The sequence below is a fragment of the Schistocerca piceifrons genome, chromosome 3 (genome assembly GCF_021461385.2).
Source record: "Schistocerca piceifrons isolate TAMUIC-IGC-003096 chromosome 3, iqSchPice1.1, whole genome shotgun sequence".
In the NCBI taxonomy this organism is placed as follows: domain Eukaryota; kingdom Metazoa; phylum Arthropoda; class Insecta; order Orthoptera; family Acrididae; genus Schistocerca; species Schistocerca piceifrons.
Window position 1 is genome coordinate 431,571,494 of NC_060140.1, and position 15,935 is coordinate 431,587,428.

The following is a 15,935-nucleotide window of genomic DNA, read 5'->3' on the forward strand; positions in this document are numbered from 1 at the left end:
GCGACTTTCACACTGCCTGATAGATCAGACGATGATACCTCTCTGTTGCTGCCACCCCACCTCGGATCAGCGACAGGGGGAAGGATGGACAAAAATCTCATCGTTAAGATGGCTTCCATCCTTCAGTGGAACTTGAATGTGTTTAGGACACTTGTGGAGGAAACCGTGTCTATTAACTCTGGGTAAACCAACTTGTAGCTATCTTCAGGAATCACATTTTAAATCTTGAGATGTGTGGCTATGTTCTCCTTAGAAATGACGACCTTAATGATGAGAGGGCTGAACATGAGTGGCGTTTTTGTGAACAACGTCTACCATTCCTCGCTTTTCTCCTTCACAATCAGCATACAGGCAGTCGCTGTATCTGTGCATTTGCATCGTACATTGACAATATTTTGCCTGTACTTGCCCATACATGAGATGCTACACGAGAAGTGCCCATCGCTTTATCGAAATTTGAGGTTTCTGCCACCACCTGCCCGGGGGTAGAGCGTTGATAGTCCTTATCGCGTCCCAAAGAGCGTGTTTCTTAAAAATGGGTCAGAGCACGGGCTTCAGCTCTGTGACAAGTTGTTCGTTGCTATTCATCTCTCGGTACGTTCTCTGGCTTTCGCACATACCGCTCAGTTGGAAGTTCGATGATTTGCACTGATCGTTCCGAATTCACCTGGAAGATGAGTGGTGCCCAAAAGTAATCCCCATCATGAGTTCAGCAGGGTTGACCGGCCGCTTGTGTTTAAAACCGTGACAGCGTCCAGAAAAGGTTGAATCACATTCCTCAGATCAGCTAAAACGGCAGCCTAATCCATCGTGAAGCGACGAATGCCACTCTGCAGTCACGGCCAGGCAGGAGACTCTGGGCAGGTTAAAGCATCGGCCAAATGCAACTAACGTCATATTCTTTCGGATAGTGAGCATGGAGTGTTTGTGAACCATTACACTCAGCAGAAAGAGATGGTAGGAACAGTTTCTGATCACTATAAACCAGTCCTCTCAAAGTACTATGATGTGGGAGATCACCAGGAGGATATCCGGGAGAGGAGGGAGGTGCCGATTGAGAGCTTTATTGGGGAATGGAAGTCTCCAGATCAGTCCGCCAGATATTGCCCAGACTATGGCTTCCTATTTTGCCACAGCCAAGGTCACTGTCCAGTGCTACAAAGTAGAGGGGCAGTTGGGACTGCCACCAGTGATGTAGAATACAACTGCCCCATCTCCACATAGAAGCTGGATCCTGCGTTATGTGTTGCTCGAAATATGTTACAGCACCTCACAGGACAGATAAAAAAATATACCTCGTCCATTTTAACCTCATTTGGGTGTTAGGTCGCTTACCTGACTTAAGACAAGAGGTAGTTTTAATTCTACTTTTAAAACCTGTTTAGGATTGGCAAATATCCGAGTAGGTACCGTAGTATTGCTCTCACTATCTGCGTGGGAAATATCTCGGAGCGGATGGTCACCCACCCTCTTGCCAGACTCTTGGAATCCGGGCAGCTCCTAAGTCTCTTTCAGTGTGTTCAGCAGATATCACTCCAGATTTGATAACCTACCTCTCCAGGAAGCAGACATTCAACAGGCCTTCCTGCAACATCACTTAATGGGTGTATGACATCGACAAGGCCAACCATGGAGGCATATTTTCCTCGGGAAACTCCATAGGCGAAGTATTAAAGGATTACGTCAGGATTTATTCGGTCCTCCCTCTCACCCTGCTAATTTAGATATCGAGTTGGTGACGTCCTCTCTGATCGCTTAGAGCAGGAGAACAAGGTCCATTGAGAAAAGTGTTTAAATGTCACTGCTTTGCCACATCTAAACCACGGTTGTTAAACATCCTGTTCAGCGTTCTTTTTTTGTTGACGACTTCTCTGTCTTTTGTTCCTCAGCCGGACGGTGTGGCCGTGCGGTTAAAGGCGCTTCAGTCTGGAACCGCGCGACCGCTACGGTCGCAGGTTCGAATCCTCCCTCGGGCATGGATGTGTGTGATGTCCTTAAGTTAGTTAGGTTTAATTAGTTCTAAGTTCTATGCGACTGATGACCTCAGAAGTTAAGTCGCATAGTGCTCAGAGCCATTTTTTTGTTCCTCCTCGAGCCTTGTAACAATAGTTCTTCAGTTCTTCAATTGCAAGTGGCTGTTCGACGGTTGGAGGAATGTCCATGTAGTAGAAGCTTTACTTTCTCCAGCGAGAAGTCTATGTGGGTTCTTTTTAACTGTTCTCATTCTGTTTTAAACTCCCATGAGCTGCGGATTAGGAGCAGTACTCTTAATTTTCATGGCATGGTGACGTTTCTAGGTCTCGTATTCGACTCTAAACTTACATGGTTGCCACGTCTTAGTGATTTGAAAAGACGGTCACTAGAAACCTTAGTATTTTAAAATATCAATTCATGGGGAGCAGTTAGAAATTCTCTGCTCTAGTTTTACAGGGCATTCTTGCAATCTCGGCTTCAAACGGTTGTGCAGCATAGGGGTCCTCTTATTTAGAAATGTTAGAAGTGGTACACCATGTAGGAAGTGGAGCCTTCGGAACAAGCTCCAAGTAGGAAGTGGAGCCTTTAGAACCAGCCTTACAGCGATATCAGCGCTGAGCCTCGTGGACCACCGCTTCACATCAGGTGACGGCTCCTCATGGAGCGACAACCTTAGAAATTACTGTTCACGCCATAGACAGTTGCGTACCATGTATACCATACCGTTGCTTGGCCCAATGGAAGGGCTTTTTTATGATAGACAACGATTGACGAGGCCCTACGTGATTCGAGCAAAGGATTGCATTTTAGGGATGGGCATGAGTGGTGTTAAAGCTTTACACCAAGGTTGCACTACATCCCCATCTTGGCGCCTGCAGTGGCTCAGATTTATACAGGGTGGCGCAGGGAAACGGGAAATTTCGAAATAACATCATTTCCATGAATAAATTCATACAAATAGTAATTTATTAACGAAAGTGAATGTATTCAGTATGTCATTATTATGTATCTCTTTACAATCAAAATGTCCAAAATTGTCTCTTTACTTTTTAAAGATGACATCGGAAAGATGTGCTCCCATTCGGCGTTCACACTCTAACACTCTGTTATGAAAACTCTGGAATGTGCGGTGTAGCAAATCTGGGGAATGGCAGTGATTTCGTTTTCGATGTTCTCCTTCAGTTCATGGATTGTGTACGGTACACCTTGCCTTTAAGATATCCCCACAGGAAGAAGTCTCACACACTAAGATCAGGGGATCTCGCAGGCCATGCAATGTCACCGTTACGTGAAATAATGCGTCTTCCAAACAATTGACGAACTGCTGCCATCGATTGTCGAGCAGTGTGAGACGTGGCTCCTTCTTGCTGAAACCACACGTTTTCGACGTTAAGATTAAGCTCGTACAGTCTCCGTGTAAAGAATGTTTGAGGCATTTCAACATATCGAGCGGATGTTACTGTCACTGCACTACCATCCTCACGTTCAAAAATATAACGGCCGATAACACCATGACTTGATACAGCACACCATATTGTGACCTTGGCGCTATGTAGTGGTCGCTGGTGAAACTCACAAGGATTGTCCTGTACCCAATAACGAAAATTCTGTTTGTTCACGAATCCGTTCAGGTGGAAATGGGCTTCGTCTGATATCCATAAGTTACCAAGGAAATTCGCGTCCTCGTTGATTTTAGCCAATATGTGGCTACTAAACTCCATACGTGACGCTGGGTCTCGTTCATGTAAGTGTTGCACAATTTGCAACTTATAGGGATGGAAGTCTAATTCGTGCAGTATTCTTTGTAAGCTTCGTCGCTTAATCCCTAGCGAAGATGCATGCTGTCGAACGGAGCGGCGAGGACTTCTCTCGATTGCAGCTCTAGCAGCTACAATGTTCTCTGCTGTACGTACCGTTTTTCAAGGCAGATCCTGTTTCTTCAAAATTACGTACCCACGTTGTAATCGCATGCGCAGATGGGACACGTCCATGACGTCCAAGCTGGTAATGCTGTCGAAATGTTCTCTGCGCGGCAGTCGCACTATCACCATTTTTGTAAAATTCTCTCACAGCTACTGCATGTTCCGCACCAGTCCAATTCTCCATAATTACTAAATGGCAATGCACTCACATCAATTTGCAAAGTTTCGAACATCTGCCGGCGCTACAGTGCTGCCAACTGTAACGTTCATAATTTCCCGTTCCCCTGCGCCACCTTGTACTTGACCCGTAATATTAAGGACTGCATTCCAGGTTATACGTTTCGGTCTCTGTTTCTTAAAATTTTAGTTGCGTACTATGGCTCCAAAGAAGGAAGCTTCTTGGCTGTTCAGTAGCATTCCTCTACACTGTCTTCAGGATTCTGTAAGTGCTCTACACTCATTGCAGTAGAAACACACAGCAGATAAAATGGTACAGATCATATAACACCAACTTTATTTTCTCTAACAGCAGAGGAAGCATTTATTGGGCCGGATTCCGGGGCGTCTGGTATTTTATGTGCGCGTGTTTGTGTGCGTTTGTATGTGTGTGGTGTGTGTGTGTGTGTGTGTGTGTGTTATGTATGTGCGTGTGTGCGAACGCATTGCGGTGTAAAGAATTACTTGCCAAAGGCAGCTTCAGAAACGTACTGTCCAAACGTCGAGTTTTTCCTCTTCAGATCCGTTATAATCGTCCCTAGATGATCAACCCCGTGAGTTAAGCAAACGTAGAGTAAATTGAGTTGTTCTGCCAGTTACAGGAACGAAGATGGATTTGGCTTTTCTTAGTGCTACTGGAAAGTAGAGAATTACAAATCTTTGCCTACATCTCACCAGTAAAAGTAAATTATCAGGGTTGATGGCACAAACTTTAAGGGGAACTGTCACTCATGAAAAAAATAAAATCGTTGACCTTCTGATGAGTTAACATAAACTGTGGCCTAAAATCGTGAAGATGTATTATAGATTTCTGCACATCTATTGGCCACTCAGTTACGAATACTGAATGTGAATTAATATAACCCCAGATACTGCAGTTCACGTACAGAAAAAAGGATGATTTTATATTTACATTCGGAAAGGATACATTTATTAAAAAAAGGACTATCGATAAACCTTACATACTGCAGTTTTCAGAAACTAATAACCTCGCTGTCATGAGCCCACTTCATCATTTCGTCATCGTCATTATATTTTCCCGTAGGCAACAGCATCAGCAACGATCATTCATTTATGTATCTGGAGAATTTGTTTGTTTCAAGTCCTTGATCACAACATTTGACTGTCGATTTCGGTCAATGATGACCATCTTCAGATGCAGATATGGCAAAACGCGTATAGTACGAAAATTGTGTTTCATTCAGTTGTAATTAGACGGTCCAAAAGCAAAAATGACCAACATACCGAAATCTTTAGATCTGTTTAGAACTGGTCCCAATATCACATAGTCTGTGTTGCATCGTCAAGAGCTATTACCACTCTATGTTAGATTCGGTTTCATACTGCGTTCTGTTCATCGAGTTGATCACATATTTGTGAAGATACTCCATATGTACGACTGGTAAGTAGTTGACACTGCGTTACAGTGGTACAGTGTCGACAGCCTTTCGAAAAATTTAGGAGAACAGAATATAGCATGTCACCTTCATGTATCGTTCGTCAGGTGTCGGCTACGAATAAAACTTCACACGACCGGTTTTTTTCCTGAATCCGAGCTAATTATTTGTCAGAGGCTCGTTTTCCTCCAGGGACGTCATGATTTCTGTTAGAATGTGCTCTAGGATCTTAAGACAGATGGACGTCAACGATATCTTCTCATCTGTCTATAACTCTCAATGTGAATTAAAACGTTTTCAATAACATTGCTCCTTCCATAACTCTTGCCGCAAGTCGTATGAAGAGAGTTATGTCGTATGAAATGGTAAGTGTATCAGTTACAGGTCTAGAAAATATGTGTTTTAAAACATTTACATTAAACTCGTCACATAAGATGAAATTCTATTAGAAAGTTATGGTGTTTAGAATTAGAAGTTGTTTCATGAATACGTCAAAATTTCCAAATGGAGCTCTACACACTGATGTGACGAAAGTCATCGGATATGAAGATGGCTGTAGTGTGGCCTACACAAGATATACTCGTAAAAGTGCATTTCATCGACAGAGCTGTTATTTGTACGCCGGTGATTCAAGTGAATAGGTTTCCGATGACCGTGAGCATACGGCCGCACGGCGGCAATTAACAGACTTAGAATGTGGAGTGGTATTTGAGCTAGACCTCAAGGGACATTCCATTTCGGAAATCGTTAGGAAATTCAATATTTCGAGATCCATAGTATCAAGAGTTTGTCGAGAACACCAAATGTCAGACGTTACCTCCCACCACGGACAATGCAGTGTCCAATAGCCTTCACCTAACGACCAAGAGCAGCGGTGTTTACGAGAGATGTCAGCGCCAACAGATAAGCAACACTTTGTCAAACAGCCACTAAAATAAAAGTGGGCCGTATGGCGAACGTATCCGTTACGACAGTTCGATGAAATTTGGCGTTAAAGGGCTACGGCAGCAGACGACCCACACTTGTGCGTTTGTTAACAGCACGACATCGCCTGCAGCGTCTCTCTTGGGCTCGTTACTATATCGGCTGGACCCTAGACGACTGGAAAACCGTGGCCAGGTCAGATTAGTCATAATTTCAGACGGTAAGAGTTAGTAATAGGGTTCGACTGTGGCGCATAGCCTACCCAAGTCGCGGTGGTCTAGCGGTTCTAGGCGCTCAGTCCGGAACCGCGCGACTGCTACGGTCGCAGGTTCGAATCCTGCCTCGGGCATGGATGTGTGTGATGTCCTTAGGTTAGTTAGGTTTAAGTAGTTCTAAGTTCTAGGGGACTGATGACCACAGCAGTTAAGTCCCATAGTGCTCAGAGCCATTTGAACCTACCCAAGTTGTCAACAAGACATTTTGCAGATTGGTGGTGGCTGCATAATGGTGGTGGCTGTGTTTACATGGAATGGACTGGGTCCTCTGGTTCCACTGAACAGATCACTGACTGGAAATGTTTATGTTCGGCTACATGGTGACTATTTCCATCCATTCATAGACTTCATATTTCCAAACAACGATCTCATGTTACCGAGGCGTCTTTGAGATTGGTTCGAAGAAACTTCTGGGCGCTTCAAATCAATGATTTGGCAGCCAGATCGCCCGACGTGAATACCACGTATCATTTATAGGACATAATCGAGAGGTCAGTTCGTTTACAAAATATTGCACCGGCAAAATTTTCGCAGTTATTGTCGGTATAGAAGCAGCATGGCTCAATATTTCTGTGGGGATTTCCAAGGACTTGTTGAGTCCATGCCACGTGGAGTTAGAGCAGAAGGAGGTCCTACACAGTATTAGGTGCTCTCCCCTCATACTTTTGCCACCTCACTGCATTTTTAGCTACTGGTATTAAATTCCCATGGTTTTCAACTTATTCCAGTTTCTGAAAACTACTATGCATATGGTCTATATATATATACTATGGTTTTCCAGTAATTGCTAGCCTTCCTAACGTAAATGTAAACTCATCCTCTTTTATACATGAACTGCAGTATCTCGATAATAAGTTATATTCATTCATATTCAACATCATTTCTTACATCGATATGATCAATCGTAAGATCTATGATTTTATTTTTTTATCCTCTAACATTTACTCCCTCCCCCTCTGCCCCCCCTCCCCCATGAACCACGGACCTCGCCGTTGCTGGGGAGGCTTTCGTGCCTCAGCGATACAGATAGCCGTACCGTAGGTGCAACCACAACAGAGGGGTATCTGTTGAGAGGCAAGACAAACGTGTGGTTCCTGAAGAGAGGCAGCAGCCTCTTCAGTGGTTCCAGGGGTGACGGTCTCGATGACTGACTGATCTGGCCTTGTAACATTAACTAAAACGGCCTTGCTGTGCTGGTACTGTGAACGGCTTCGCAAGGCGAACCTAAAGCCGTAATTTTTTCCGTAGGCATGCAGCTTTACTGTATGGTCAAATGATGTCGTACTATTGGGTGAGGGAAGTGGGTAGGTTAAATTTAGATATAGTGGGAATTAGTGAAGTTCGGTAGCAGGAGGAACAAGACTTCTCATCAGGTGAATACAGGGTTATAAATACAAATTCAAGTAGGGGTAATGCAGGAGAAGGTTTCATAATGAGCAAAAATATAGGAGTGCGGGTAAGCTAATACGAACATCATCGTGAGCGCATTTTTGCAGCCAAGATAGACACGAACCGCACGCCTACCACGGTAGTACATGTTTATATGGCAACTAGCTCCTCAGATGATGAAGACATTGAAGAAATGTATGATGCGACAAAAGAAATTATTCAAATAATGAAGGCAGACGAAAATTTAATAGTCATGTGGGACCGGAATTCGATAGTAGGGAAAGGAAGAAAAGGAAAACTAGTAGGTGAATATGGAATGGGGGTAAGGAATGAAAGACGAAGCCGTCTGGTAAAATTTTGCACAGAGCGTAACTTAAGCATAGCTAATACATGGTTTAACCATCATGAAAGAAGGCTGCATACGTGGAACAGGCCTGGAAACACTGGAAGATTTCAGTCAGATTATACAATGGTAAGACAGAAATTTAGGAACCAGGGTTTAAATTGTAAGATATTTACAGGGGCAAATGTGGACTCTGACCACAAGCTGTTGGTTCTGAACTGTAGATTAAAACTGAAGAAACTGCAAAAAGCTGGAAATTTATGGAGATGGGACCTGGATAAACTGAGAGAAACAAGAGGTTGTAAAGTGTTTCAGTGAGACCATTATGGAACGATTGACACGAACGGGGGAAAGAAATACAGTAGAAGAAGAATGGGCAGCATTGAGAGATGAAATAGTGAAGGCAGCAGAGGATCAAGTTGGTAAAAATACGAGGGCTCGTAGAAATCCTTGGGTAACAGAAGAGAAATTGAATTTAACTGATGAAAGGAAGAAATATAAAAACGCAGTAAATCAAGCAGGTAAAAATGAATAGAAATGTTTCAAAAATGAGATGGACAGAAAATGTAAAGTGGCAAAGCAAGGATGGCTAGAGGACAAACGTAAGGATATAGAGGCATATATCACTAGGAATATGATAGATTCCGCCGACAGGAAAATGTAACGGACCTTTGGAGAAGAGAGAAACACCCGTATGAATATCAAGAGCTCAGATGGAAAACCAGTTCTAAGCAAAGAAGGAAAAGCAGAAAGGAGGGACGAGTATGTAGAGGGTCTATATAAGGATGATGTGCTTGAGAGCAATATTGTGGAAATGGTAGAGATCGTGGATGAAGATGGAATGGGAGATATGATACTGCGTGAAGAATTTGACAGAGCACTGAAAGACCTAAGTCGAAACAAGAAACCGGGAGTAGACGACATTCCATTAGAACTACTGATAGCCTTGGGAGAGCCATCCCTGACAAAACTCCACTATCTGGTGACCAAGATGGATGAGACAGGCGAAGTACCCTCAGATTTCAAGAAGACTTTAATAATTCCAATCCCAAAGAATGCAGGTGTTGATAGGCGTGAAAAGAAACGAACTATCAGTTTAATAAGTCATGACTGCAAAATACTAACAATAATTCCTTACAGACAACTGTAAAAACTGGTAGAAGCCGACCTCAGGGAAGATCAATTTGGATTCCGTAGAAATGTTGGAACACGTGAGGCAATACTGACCCTACGACTTACCTTAGAGAACAGATTAAGGAAAGGCAAGCCTACGTTTCTAGCATTTGTAGACTTAGAGAAAGTTTTTGACGATGTTGACCGGAATACTCTCTTTCAAATTCTGATGGTGGCAGGGATCAAATACAGAGAAAGAGAGGCTATTTACAATTTGTCCAGAAACCAGATGACAGTTATAAGTGTCGAGAGCATGGAAGAGAAGCATTCGTTGGGAAGGGAGTGAAGCAGGATTGAACCTATTTCCGATGTTATTCAGTCTGTGTATTGAGCAAAGGAAACAAAAGAAAGATTTGGAATAGGAATTAAAATCCATGGAGAAGAAATAAAAACTTTGAGGTCTGCCGATGACATTGTAATTCTGTCAGAGACAGCAAATGACCTGGAAGAGCAGTGGAACGGAATGGATAGTGTCTTGAAAGGAGGATATAAGATGAACATCAACAAAAGCAAAACTGCGATTATGGAATTTATTCGAATTAAATCAGGTGATTCTGAAGGAATTAGATTAGGAAGTGAGACACGTAAAGTAGTAAATGAGTTTTGCTATCTGGGGAGCAAAATAACTGATGATGCGCGAAGTAGAGAGGATATAAAATATAGACCGGCTATGGCAAGGAAAGCGTTTCTGAAGAAGTGAAATTTGTTAACGTCAGCTATAGACTTAGGTGTCAGGAAGTCTTTTCTGAAAGTATTTTTATGGAGTGCAGCCTCGTGTGGAAGTGAAACATGGACGATAAATAGTTTAGATAAGAAAAGAAAAGAAGCGTTCGAAATGTGGTGTTGAAGATTAGATGAGTAGATCTCGTAACTAATGAAAACTTGACTAGGAGGAGGGATAGGTTGGTAGGACACATTTTGAGGCATCGAGGGATCACCAATTTAATATCAGATGGCAGCGTGGAGGGTAAAATTGGTAGAGGGTGAGATGCAGGCCAAGATTCATAGTTCCCTATCTTCCCATTGCATTAAGAAAAACCAATCCCATATTCTACTCTGTAACTGACAGAACAAATCGATTTACCTCTTTGTTTACCCAGCTCACAGAGCTGTTGAAATGAGAACGATCATAACGTACCAAAACACGAGAAACACAACATTTGGACAATTCTTTTACAAAGCTACCTACATTGTAGTCCTGATCCCAGACAGAACCGTTTTCTGTTCCTCCCATTATCACATGACGCATTCCTTCCAGTTAGAGGATCTATATCCTGTAAAGGAACTTAACTTGGACAAATTTGTTATATGGCAAGTGTGTTAATCGTTCCCGCAACAGCCAGCCCACATCTTTTCCATTACTAGCAGCGCGGCCTAACAGTCAGGCTCCTCGATGTTGAAATCCTGGTGCGCGTATAGCACGGCAATGCATGTTTGGTGTCAATTATAAAACTATCTGGTACTGTTGTTTTTCCGGGAACTATATTTCCTGTTATCACTTCCCATTTCTCTTTACACACCCAGTTATTAAGTTCCTTCCGAGAACCGTTTAATTCTATTCTGAAGCCGTTAATTTCCATTTCTGTTCAGCTATCATCCTCTGCCCTGCACAGGCTCTACAACGTCATGGAAGAGTTCCACTTACTTCACCCTTTCCCACGTCACTACAATTCCCAAAGAAGCCGTGTATCACAATAGAAACCTTTCCTACGGTAGCTCGAACACATCACGCTTATATCCATCTTTGGTTACTAGTTTCAATAGAATATTTCGAAAAAACGCTAAGAGAGAGCAAGCAGTAGCGTCGGCGTTCGACCGATGTTATCATCAAAATAAGCTGCCTGAACATAAATGATTTAGAATTTTGGGCGCACTTTTCATGTCCTGCTGTGAGGGCAGCGGCTGTAATAACGTTTTATAAACTGTTTCTCACACACTACAGTGATACAATGCCGTCAAGGCTTGTCGGTAAGCTAGGCATTCATATTTTCCAGCAAACGAATGTAATGTTGAACTGATGGACAGAAAAGTTTCCTTCAATCAGCATAAACTGTTCATGTACGATTTATGGTCGTAAAATTCCTATTCCCTAACAATGAAAACCTACTCCTCCATTCCTGATTTACTAGTGCGTAATTCAACGTATCACGTTGGAACGTGGCCGGCGTTGTGAGACAAAATTAAACTGCATCCCAAGTTGTAAAAGCAATAGGTCAGCATTAAAAAAAATGGCAGCTGACCCGCAGAGTCGGCAGCCTGCCGCTACGTCAGTGAATTACGACCAGGCCCGGTTTTACCGCCTGCTGAGTTTACACAAGCGCCGTGCCTAACGGGGTGATAAAATGTCGCTATTTTGTAACAGGAAGCAAGGCAAAGATCGTATTGTTACATGTCTGATGTACAGAGATTCACTATTTTTATAATGAAAATACGAGATTATTGTAATAGTCATGTTATCATGGTGAAAGGTCGCTGTCAAAGGTGTGGCCTACGACGCAGTGGTGAATACGTGCGTCATCCACATCTGAAGAAGCATCTCCTAAGACATTAACGGTATAAGGTAACTAGATGAGATGTCTCTTTGTCTTACAGCTAGAATGTGCTTTTTTTCCACATTATGATTAAGGATTTTGATCTTCGTGGTTCTGTCAATGGTTTTCTGTGGCACAACGAATAATTAGAAGTTCTCAATGAACAGTAAATTGGAAGGTACAAATATTTATTGGCTTACAACATATTTATATTTATGTACTTGCTTTTGGTTTTGCATCTGTTTTTTAAATTTAAAATTGGATCTCATCAATAGTGTTTTGTACACATGGGCTCATCAGTCGCTGCAAATTTCTTGAGAGACATTTTCCTGTGGAGGCCTGTCGCACGGAGAGTACGTATTTGTGATATTTGTGCCCATTATCGCCATGATCATTGTCCTTTAGTTGAGCAATAGTGTACAATATTCCAAACAGGCTGACGTATGAATCTAGAACAGCAATCGGACTTCGAATGAGAATAAACAGTGTAGTCATTACGTAAAATGACAAAAAAATGGTTCAAATGGCTCTGAGCACTATGGGACTCAACTTCTGAGGTCATTAGTACCCTAGAACTTAGAACTAGTTAAACCGAACTAACCTAAGGACATCACAAACATCCATGCCCGAGGCAGGATTCGAACCTGCAACCGTAGCGGTCTTGCGGTTCCAGACTGCAGCGCCTTTAACCGCACGGCCACTTCGTCCGGCAAGTAAAATGACAACTCACCTATTTTACTTTACAGTAATACGATGTTGATTATGAAACTATATTACACGTGCAAGAGGACATTCCAAGAAAGCGTGTATTAGTTAATTCATTTGTTTCAATAACACATACGATAAAAGAGGGGAGCCAGAGTAAGCAATGTCTTCCCCTTATCACTCGCTCCTAATGCAAAAATAATTACGTCAAACAAGGTGAAAAGTATATTATTATTTACAATGGCAAAAGTACTCACAGCACTTATGAGTTGGATGTAACACAAAAAATGCGGCAAAAATCACTAACTGTAACTATGAAAACAATCGTTCAGAAAGATTAAAAAGACTTCATAGCTTGACTCAGTTAATTATTTGTCCTATTGATACAGATTAACAGTTTTGCTTAACAATTTATAGCAATCAAATTAATTCCACTGGAAGCACCAAGTTATTTGTCCTATTGATACAGATTAACAGTTTTGCTTAACAATTTATAGCAATCAAATTAATTCCACTGGAAGCACCAAGTTTACTGAATAGACATAAAAAGGTTATCGATTTGTGTGGTACTCATAGTGAAATATAGTAACACCGATTTCATTGTTCTGTTTGGCTTTACATCCGATGATGTGTCCCAATAATGAGTAAAGGGAGTTAACAGCCATTGCATATATTATCGTGAGTATTAAAATAGCGACCAGTTGTTTCCAAATAAGACCTTAACGAGTTGACTCAGTGGTCGACAAACTTCACTTCCGTTCAGAAGAAATTGAGTTCAAACGCCCTTCCTTCCGGTTAGCTTTTACATGGTTTCCGTTACTGACTTCAGACGGCTGGCAGGATGATCCTTCGAATAGCCAGGGGATGACTGGCAGGATAAGCCCTCGAACAGCCAATGGATGACTTCATTTCCCGTCCTTACTTAACAGTTTAAGCCGTCGTTAGTGACTTATGCGTCACTGTAATGCTTAAGTCTAAACAAGACCTGTTCAAGGACTTTTCCCTCACAAATGGCATATCAATCGACGCCCCTTTTCCCTTAAAATGTTAGTTGCCTTCCCTTAGACTCTTGGTAAGACATTTAAAAGTAAATCAAAACGTTGTTTCCTTAGCAATGGGTTGTTTTCTTTAAGGATAAAAACTACATACATAATCCTCTACACCAGAATTAAATTTCTGAATCTTATCCCTGTGTTAGATATGGGAAAAAAACTATTTCCACTTCTGGTAATTCCTAAGATCTTTAATTGCTTTTAGTGAAGACAGAAAGAACTAGACCTATTGCATTGTTCCAGCTTCTGTAAAAATGAGCTATCTATTACACTCAGTGGAAAAAATGAAAATATAATAGAAAAATTGTAATAAAAGTAGTTGCAATGTGCTAAACATAGTCACATCTTTTATGAATGCAACTGGAAAAGAAAACATAAATTTATAAGAAATTTCCGCCATTTGAGTGTTACCTGTTGACTTATTTTACACAGTCATGATTTCGGCTTAGTAGCAATAGTCGAGTAAATGTAGAAAAGTTAAAATATTCTGACCTGTCTGTGACATGTCATGGTCGAAAAATTATATTTCTGGTTTTATAGACCAGTTGCCGTATTACAGGATACGAACACAAATCCGAGATACATAATATTGCTGGCGTTGTGCACAACAGTGTAGAGTATTTAACAGCAAATACACTCCTGTGACTTGCATCCATCATTTTTGTTAAATATGGCATACTGTATGTTAATGATTATTCATTGTGCATAACGTCAGCAATGTTATGTATCTTGGATATGTATTCGTATCGTGTAATATGGCAACTGGTCTGTAAGACCAGAAATATTTTTTTTCAACTATGACATGTCACAGGCAGGTCAGACATATTTTTAACATTTCAACTTACACTTGAGTATGAAACTTCCTGGCAGATTAAAACTGTGTGCCGGACCGAGACTCGAACTCGGGACCTTTGCCTTTCGCGGGCAAGTGCTCTTTTGCCCGCGAAAGGCAAAGGTCAAGAGTTCGAGTCTCGGTCCGGCACACAGTTTTAATCTGCCAGGAAGTTTCATATCAGCGCACACTCCGCTGCAGAATGAAAATCTCATTCTACACTTGAGTATGGTTACAAAGCCGAATTCACGGTTTCATAAAATAACTGAACAGTTAACAGTCAAATGATAGAAATTTCTTGCAAAAAATTCCGCACTGAGGTATGATCACTAGTGTATCTCTTGTTAAGGTTGGCCTTGAGTGATATCTGTTGGCAGTTATGTGAGGATTTAATCAAAGCGATTACATTTGTGCTAACCAAGACAACACGTGACACTGTAGACAGTGACGGCTCACAACTATACATTCGCAATTACTTCGCAAACGACTCGATATCGGACTCGTATCTGCTGGAACGTTTTTGCTTCTGTTTTCGTCTAGTTTCAACTGTGTCAGTTTTCACTACGAGTTAACATGCACCCAGAACGTAAATGTCGTACTAGCTATCACATGGCGCTCCTCAGGTTGGTACCTCAACTTTTGACGTTGGTACCGTCAATAGGCCCTGACCTAAAGTCGTTCCCTTCATTTACTTCTTGCCTCTTAACTAAATAACTGTGGACCAGTCCTGTGACAGCGTGCCACATACGCATAGAGGATGCCCTAGCATAAGCACACGCCCTTTGTCCCGGTATCGGACAGTTACGGACGCCGGCTGCCAGCGCGTTTCGGCGACAATGCGGACTGAGTGGCGCGGCGCGTGGTTGCGCTGATTTATCGGGAATGGCCTCGAGCATGCCGATCCGCGCTCCCAGGCTGTAGCGTAATTTACTGCCCACATCTGTACCTGTAACCGACGCCAGCACCCAGAGCCGAGTTCACTAACGGTCAGGAGTTCAGTGTCAGTCGACTCAGAGTTAGCTAACACGAATCCTGGCGGGAGAAGGAATTTCCGTTACTAGTCGACGGATGTTCTCAGTTGTAAGACACGCTTCCCATATAAATCTGCTTCAGAATTTGACAGAACTTTTAAATACCTATAGCGAGGCAAGTCCACTGAAGTGACGACATTCCCTCAAAATTATTGATATCCTTGGGAGAGT